This window comes from Salvelinus sp. IW2-2015, linkage group LG1, assembly GCF_002910315.2.
Source record: "Salvelinus sp. IW2-2015 linkage group LG1, ASM291031v2, whole genome shotgun sequence".
Lineage (NCBI taxonomy): Eukaryota > Metazoa > Chordata > Actinopteri > Salmoniformes > Salmonidae > Salvelinus > Salvelinus sp. IW2-2015.
The window spans coordinates 57,736,989-57,743,681 of NC_036838.1; the positions used below are offsets into that span (position 1 = coordinate 57,736,989).

The 6,693-nt window shown below is 42.5% G+C and overlaps 1 pseudogene; it reads left to right on the forward strand.

The window, feature by feature from the left end:
* The first annotated feature begins 1,721 nt into the window (after nucleotides 1–1,721).
* Nucleotides 1,722–6,693, forward strand: part of LOC111979147 (collagen alpha-1(II) chain-like) — a 70,831-nt pseudogene continuing 65,859 nt past the window's right edge.

The window sequence follows — 6,693 nt, forward strand, 5'->3', positions numbered from 1 at the left end:
ACTTGGTTTCATGTCGATTCATGATGATAAACATGTCCCCAGTTGTACTGTATCTGCACGCGAACATGTACCCCACCGACCCAGCTACCTAGTGTGCAGTCGCTATGTTCTCCAGCCGACCTCACCACCATATCCCAAGCGTCCCCACGACCACCACCATATCCCTATCGTCCCCACCAACCACCACGCATATCCCATCGTCCCCACAACCCACCACCATAAATCCATCGTCCACCGACCACCACCATATCCATCTCCCCACCGACCCACCACCATATCCCATCGTCGGCCGACCAATCCCACCACCATATCATCGTCGCCCACCAACCCACCACCATATCCCACTCGTCCCCCACAGACCCATGACCCACCACCATATCCCATCGTCCCCACCAACCCACCACCATATCCCATCGTCCCCACCAACCCACCACCATATCCCATCGTCCCCACCAACTCACCACTATTTCTCATCTTCACCAGTGACTGACTCCTGTAGAATCGCAAGACTTAATTCAACTCCTATGGAGTCAAATATAACACTGTTTTAGGGTTAATATGGTCCAACACCCATTTTGTATTAAAACTACTCTGGTCATGGTGTTAATATTTGGGGGGAGTTAAAATGACACTAAATTGAGTAAATATCAGACTCACAAAAAGCTGCTTAAATTCAACTTCAACTGCCATTTTACTTTTTTCGCTGTCGTTTTTTTTTTTTTTTATCAGCTCCCTTGACATTTTACACTTTTCTGTGTAGTTTTGAATTTACAATCAATTCCAGCAGAGTTCAATTCCCTTTGGGTTATAAGGATGTAAAGTGTCACATTATGGTGCTTTGCTATGTGATATCCAACCCCTGTCAGATCTTCCTGCAAGTTGAATCTAACAGGGATTTATACGGTCCCACAAAATATACAGTCCCACAAAATATACGGTCCCACAAAATATACGGTCCCACAAAGTATACGGTCCCACAAAATATACGGTCCCACAAAATATACGGTCCCACAAAATATACGGTCCCACAAAGTATACGGTCCCACAAAATATACGGTCCCACAAAATATATGGTCCCACAAAATATACGGTCCCACAAAATATACGGTCCCACAAAATGGGTGTGGGACCATATAAACCTCAAAAACAGTTCAAATCCAGCACTTTTACAACCCCCCCCCCCCACAACCTGCATTTAGTATGTCTGTCAGAGTAGGGAAGAAACTGTTGTAAATGTAGACTACCTACACCATGTAAACTGCAATAACTATCTCACTAACAGTTGCAGTAAATCCAACCACTTACAGATTGGATTAGTTTAGGAAAAATGTTTCTCATCTTTGTGTAGCATAAGATCAAAAACCAATCGTAATGTACATGCCAAAACAGATATTGAAACAAACATTTTAGAAAATCAACCTACAACATTGCATCCTGGGAAAATATTGACATTGAGGCCTGTAACCACATCTGTGGATCACTCCATAGATGTAACTTCCTGTCTCTGGTTTCTCTTAATGAAGTTAAAAGTACACCGTCTCAATCAACTCCAGTTATCAACACTAACTCTTGGACTCTAAGTAGAGACAATATAACACCCCAAAAAAATTTAACACTGTGATTTCAACTATCCTTGATTTATTGTGTACTGTCCCTTCTTGTTCAATGCACTGTCTTATGGCTACTGTGTAAATCCTTCATTATAATTGTTTTAAATAGATATGCAGTTAGGGAGGGTAAAGAAATTGAAAATTAATATTGGAAATGCAATTCCTCCATTTTGCCACTAGGTGGTATCAGGCTGAACTAGCAGTCATGTATCCGTCTATCCCCCAGGATGCACTGTTTGCTAATCGAATTTCAATTTCTGCCTGGGAGGGAACTAATTAGCATCAAAACCTAAATATGTTAATTCTTTATTGATTCATTCATTTATTTCTTTTTTTAATCTTTTGCTGTTTATCTATTGTATTTTATAATTTTTTTCATTCAATATTGTAACTAACTGTAACTAACTAATGAACTCTTCTCCCTTCCGTCCTGTCTCTGCTGTAGGGTGAGGCTGGCAAACCCGGTAAAGGTGGTGAACGTGGATCTTCTGGTCCTCAGGTATGGTTTCATTTATCTCTTTATTATCTGTTATTGGTTAATTAATCTGTTAATATATCTCTTAATTTATCTGTTCATTTATCTGTTCATTTATCTACTCACAGTTTATCTCACTACCTATTCATGCTGCCTCAGTTATTACATTTGTACACACACTATCCCAATGTGATCAGTCAGGAAGAGAAGAGTATTTGACAGACATAACAGGCATACCATCTACAGTTAGAAGACTCTCCAAGATGATTCAGTCAGATACAGTCCAGTTAGAAGACTCTCCAAGATGATTCAGTCAGATAGAGTACAGTTAGAAGACTCTCCAAGATGATTCAGTCAGATACAGTCCAGCTAGAAGACTCTCCAAGATGATTCAGTCAGACGAGAAGGAGATGAGAGAGAGAAGGCGAGAGCTGATGGACGATGAAACGCATTAGATTAAGTAGAATAGAAAGAGATGAGTGAGCAAGTAGGAATGATATAAAAATTAATTTCCGTTAATTACTCAGGATATTTCTAGCTGTCGTCTTTTACTGCCTCTGTGGAGTGTATACGTGCTGTGGTTTACCAGCGCGCGATTATAGCGCACGCGACCAAAAGTCAGGGAAGCCGCAGCCGGGCACATGGACCCATGAGAACGACAGGAAGACCCGGAGAGAAACTTGAACCATAGCATACCCTCAGGGACGAACTCCAATGCCATGAGCGTTTACCAGCCTCATTATAAGAGACAGCTATCTTTCTCGCCTCTTCGTGCTTGTGAGTTACTGAAAAATTAGGCCACCAATCACCTACATTGAGACAGAGTCTATACCTCTTTAATTATACGTGGACTGTAAGTCTTGACTTTATATTGCTATTCTAAGATTTCATCCGGTTGGTAGAGCTCGTTGTTCTAACTGTACTTGTATTCTAGAGAAACTCCTGCGAATTGCTAAATCTTAAGCCTTGCCAGATTTCTAATACCTTAGTTACTGCTATCTTATTTACTAAGTATCATGGCTGATATACAATTTTGGGCAGGAAGATACTGCGTACACAATAGTTTAGTCTTGCGGTCCTATGCTGTAACCCTCAAAATGTGCAAATTCTATATAATATTTTCCTCCAACAGATCATCCTATACCTGATAACTGTGTTATCTGACTGATTAATCATCTATGTGAAGGAGTCGCGCTCTAACATGCGACTGCTAGTGCGTGAAAACACCTTGGAATCAAAATCTATCTCTGAGAGTCTCTCTTAGCTTGGAACTGCTATCTGACCTGTTATTGTAATAGCGAACAGTTTGTTAACTCATTTACTCGAGGATTAGCTCTTACAAAACGCTCCCGAATCTGAGTACTACTGAACCCATGCAACAAGTCATACTGTGGTGAGAGCAGTCCTAGGGTTCTAATCTGGAACCATGATCACTCATATGCGAGATACCCTGAAGTCTAATCTGTGTTCACGAGAAGTCTTCCATAAAACTGCGACACACAGTTAGCGTTATAGTCAGGATCAACACTGACCTAATCCACTGTTAAGCGGTCAGTGCGATCTAGCAGTGTTGGTTAGAGATACTTATCCTCACAACACCTACATACCGTATCATCGATCTGGAATCAGTTCATGTCTCGTGACGAGAGGTCTGTCTAGCGATAGTTATACGTGTATCTGCAACTAGAAATGCGAATCGCTCTGGAGATGTCTTCGTAACGTCTAAGCGTGAATATATTACTGCCAAGACCAGTCTGTAGAAGTCGATCTTGGAGAGTCTTCGGCTCCACGGGTAGCTCACCTAGTGTCTGACTACCGACACAAACCCAAATCATCTTGACAGAGCTGGCTTCTAGCCTGGCACTGTTAGTCTAACTGGAATCCATCTAGTGGGATGAATCATGTAACTACTAACCACTGATTACTCTACTCGTGGATGTAGCGTCCTGAATCAGTGACGGAGGGACAACTTACTAACTAACTCAGCGCACCAAGCGGAGCCCGTGTAAAATCTGACTGAAGGTCTGATCATTCGGACCCCGAGTCTCTACTGACACATGCTAGGGAGATGGTAAATATCATCCCACCCCTGTCTCCTACGTGTCTCTACAACATGACTCCGTTGCTTTTCATTGCCGTCTCGAAGGAACCTGATACAACAAATCTGAGCCCGAGACATATTTCTAAGTCTGTACAAATGTAATAACTGACGTTAGCGCTAGCACGAAGACGTTTTCAAGGGAAATACGGCTACGAGCTCGAGAGTAACTGCAGAGCTGTTGCGAGATACTCCAAAGCGTCAGGGATGAACAGAAAATAATACCACACCAAGTTCAAACAGGCCCATAAGATTAAATATATATAGCATTAACTAGCAGAAATTACCAACTCATACACCAATAAGCCAGGTTGATAAGCGCAGAAGACCGAAGAATAATAATCGACCCAAACCTATCCTGGAGACCGAGTATATTATAAGCGCTTCACCGTTCCCACCTTCAGGGTTATACTCTGAAGCGCGAGCGAGCCAAATGTTTGGCCCAGCCTCAACCCTACAGCCAGAGAGCAGGTCAGAGCGTCGAGGGACAAGGAAATACCACGCAGAAGAGTAGCGTTCGATAGAGTCTAGTCTACAGTTAGGTCTAGTCCACAAGTAGTGAAATGAGTGAACCAAAAACAATACAATAATATAGCCATAGCAATAGACTAAAACAGCAATAAGAATAAAGAACCCGAAGAACCTAAATGAATGAATCAATAAAGAATTAACGATATCTTAGGTCCTTGATCGCATAGGAGGTAAGTTAAATCACCCCTCACCCACAAGGCCAGTATTTTTAAAGCTTGACAATTCGCATTAGCAGAATTCAGAGGGCTGCATCCTGCCGGGGGATCGAGAGCGGATACATGTGACTGCTATAAGATCAGTACCAACCCATGCCTAAGCTCATACCGTAGTGAAAGCGTACACAAAACCAATGGACGAGAAATGGATAACAGAGGAGAACATCTGCATTATCCATATTAATGCATGTAATTGTTTTAGCGCCAGGAGATTGTCTATTACTCACTCCCATCACTAACTGTCAAGCTGAGTCTATTATGACAAACCAGATGTGATAATGAAGGAATAATGACCCACCCAACCGTAGCTTCAATAAGACAGGTGCCCCAGCTTTTAAACAAGAGTAGCGGACGGACCCAGTACACAAGGTAGAACATCACCCCAACCAACAAAGTATACGGCCCGATAGTTGTAAAGACTCACAGTGGTATTAACTCCTTTTTAGCCGGGTGTTAATTATTGTCTCTTACTTAGAGTCCAAGCAGTTTAGTGCTCTTGATAACTGCAGCCCGATCCTCTCTCGAAGCACAGCTGAATCTGTACCTAATCTATACATTCAATTCCAAATGCTATGACAACCAGTAGAGACAGGCATTATAGTGTGACCTCATGTATGGAATAGTGAAATAAATCCTACAGATATGTGATAATACGAAAACACCTTGGCTTCGGAATGTCATATTTTCCCCAGGATGCAATATGTTGGAGGTTGAGATCTCATTTACTAAAATTGTTGTGGTTCTCCCGTTTCATTAAAATCCTGTCTACCTATCTCCCTACTTGATGGAGCATTTACGATTAGATTGACGTTTATTGAGATCTTATGCTTACACATTAAGTACCCCTACGAGAATACCTCTCATCTATTTTAATCTCCCTCACACCAGCACTTCTGCCTCCAATTCTGTAATGCCCGTGCGAATGATAGACACCTCTTACTGATGGAGCAACTCCAGGGTTAAGTGCCAGATAGCCTATCATTTGCTAGAGTTTTCCAAGCTAATCGGTTGTGATGACAGGTGGAAGATCCCTACAGTTTCACACAAACAGAAGCAATTGTGCTTTCCTCTTCTACTCTGAGTAGTCAGACTCTATACTAAACCTCGCATGGTTTGGCAGTCTGCACTTGGCAGGGCAGAAGATTGAGAAGATATATATATGAGAGTGAAAAGTGCGGTGGAGTTTGAACTGTTTTTGAGTTTATATGCGTTCCCCCTACGCACCTACCACCAATAATGTGATCGGGCCGTGCCAGCCTGCCTGACGATGAGCGGACCGCAGAAGGAGAGTATCCATCGGTATCTGTCGCGGGAACCGTATATTGTTTGGATGGGACCATAATTTTTGTGGGACCGTATATTTTGTTATATAGGGACCGCGAGAGAATGAGAGAGAGAGAACGTAAGAGAGAGAGAGAGAGAGGAGACGAAGAGAGATCAGGTATACTTTGTGATCGGAAGACCGCTATATTTTGTGGGACCGATGGAATATTTTGTTGGACCGGAGACTGAGTAGATTTTGTGGGACGGACAGTAGGAGGAGAGTAAATATTTTGTAGGGAACCACCGCCCACTTCTTCTACTCGATGTTGGCTTTGTGAGCAGGTTCAGGGCACGACATAAAGCCGATTCTTTTCCCGTCAAGAAGCAGCGTCAATAAAAATTAATTATGTCTATTGGGGATCCTTGACTTCCTCCTCTCTCTTCTCTCTCTCCCCCCTCTCTCCTCTTCCTCTCTCTTCTTCTTCTCCTTCTTCCTCCCTT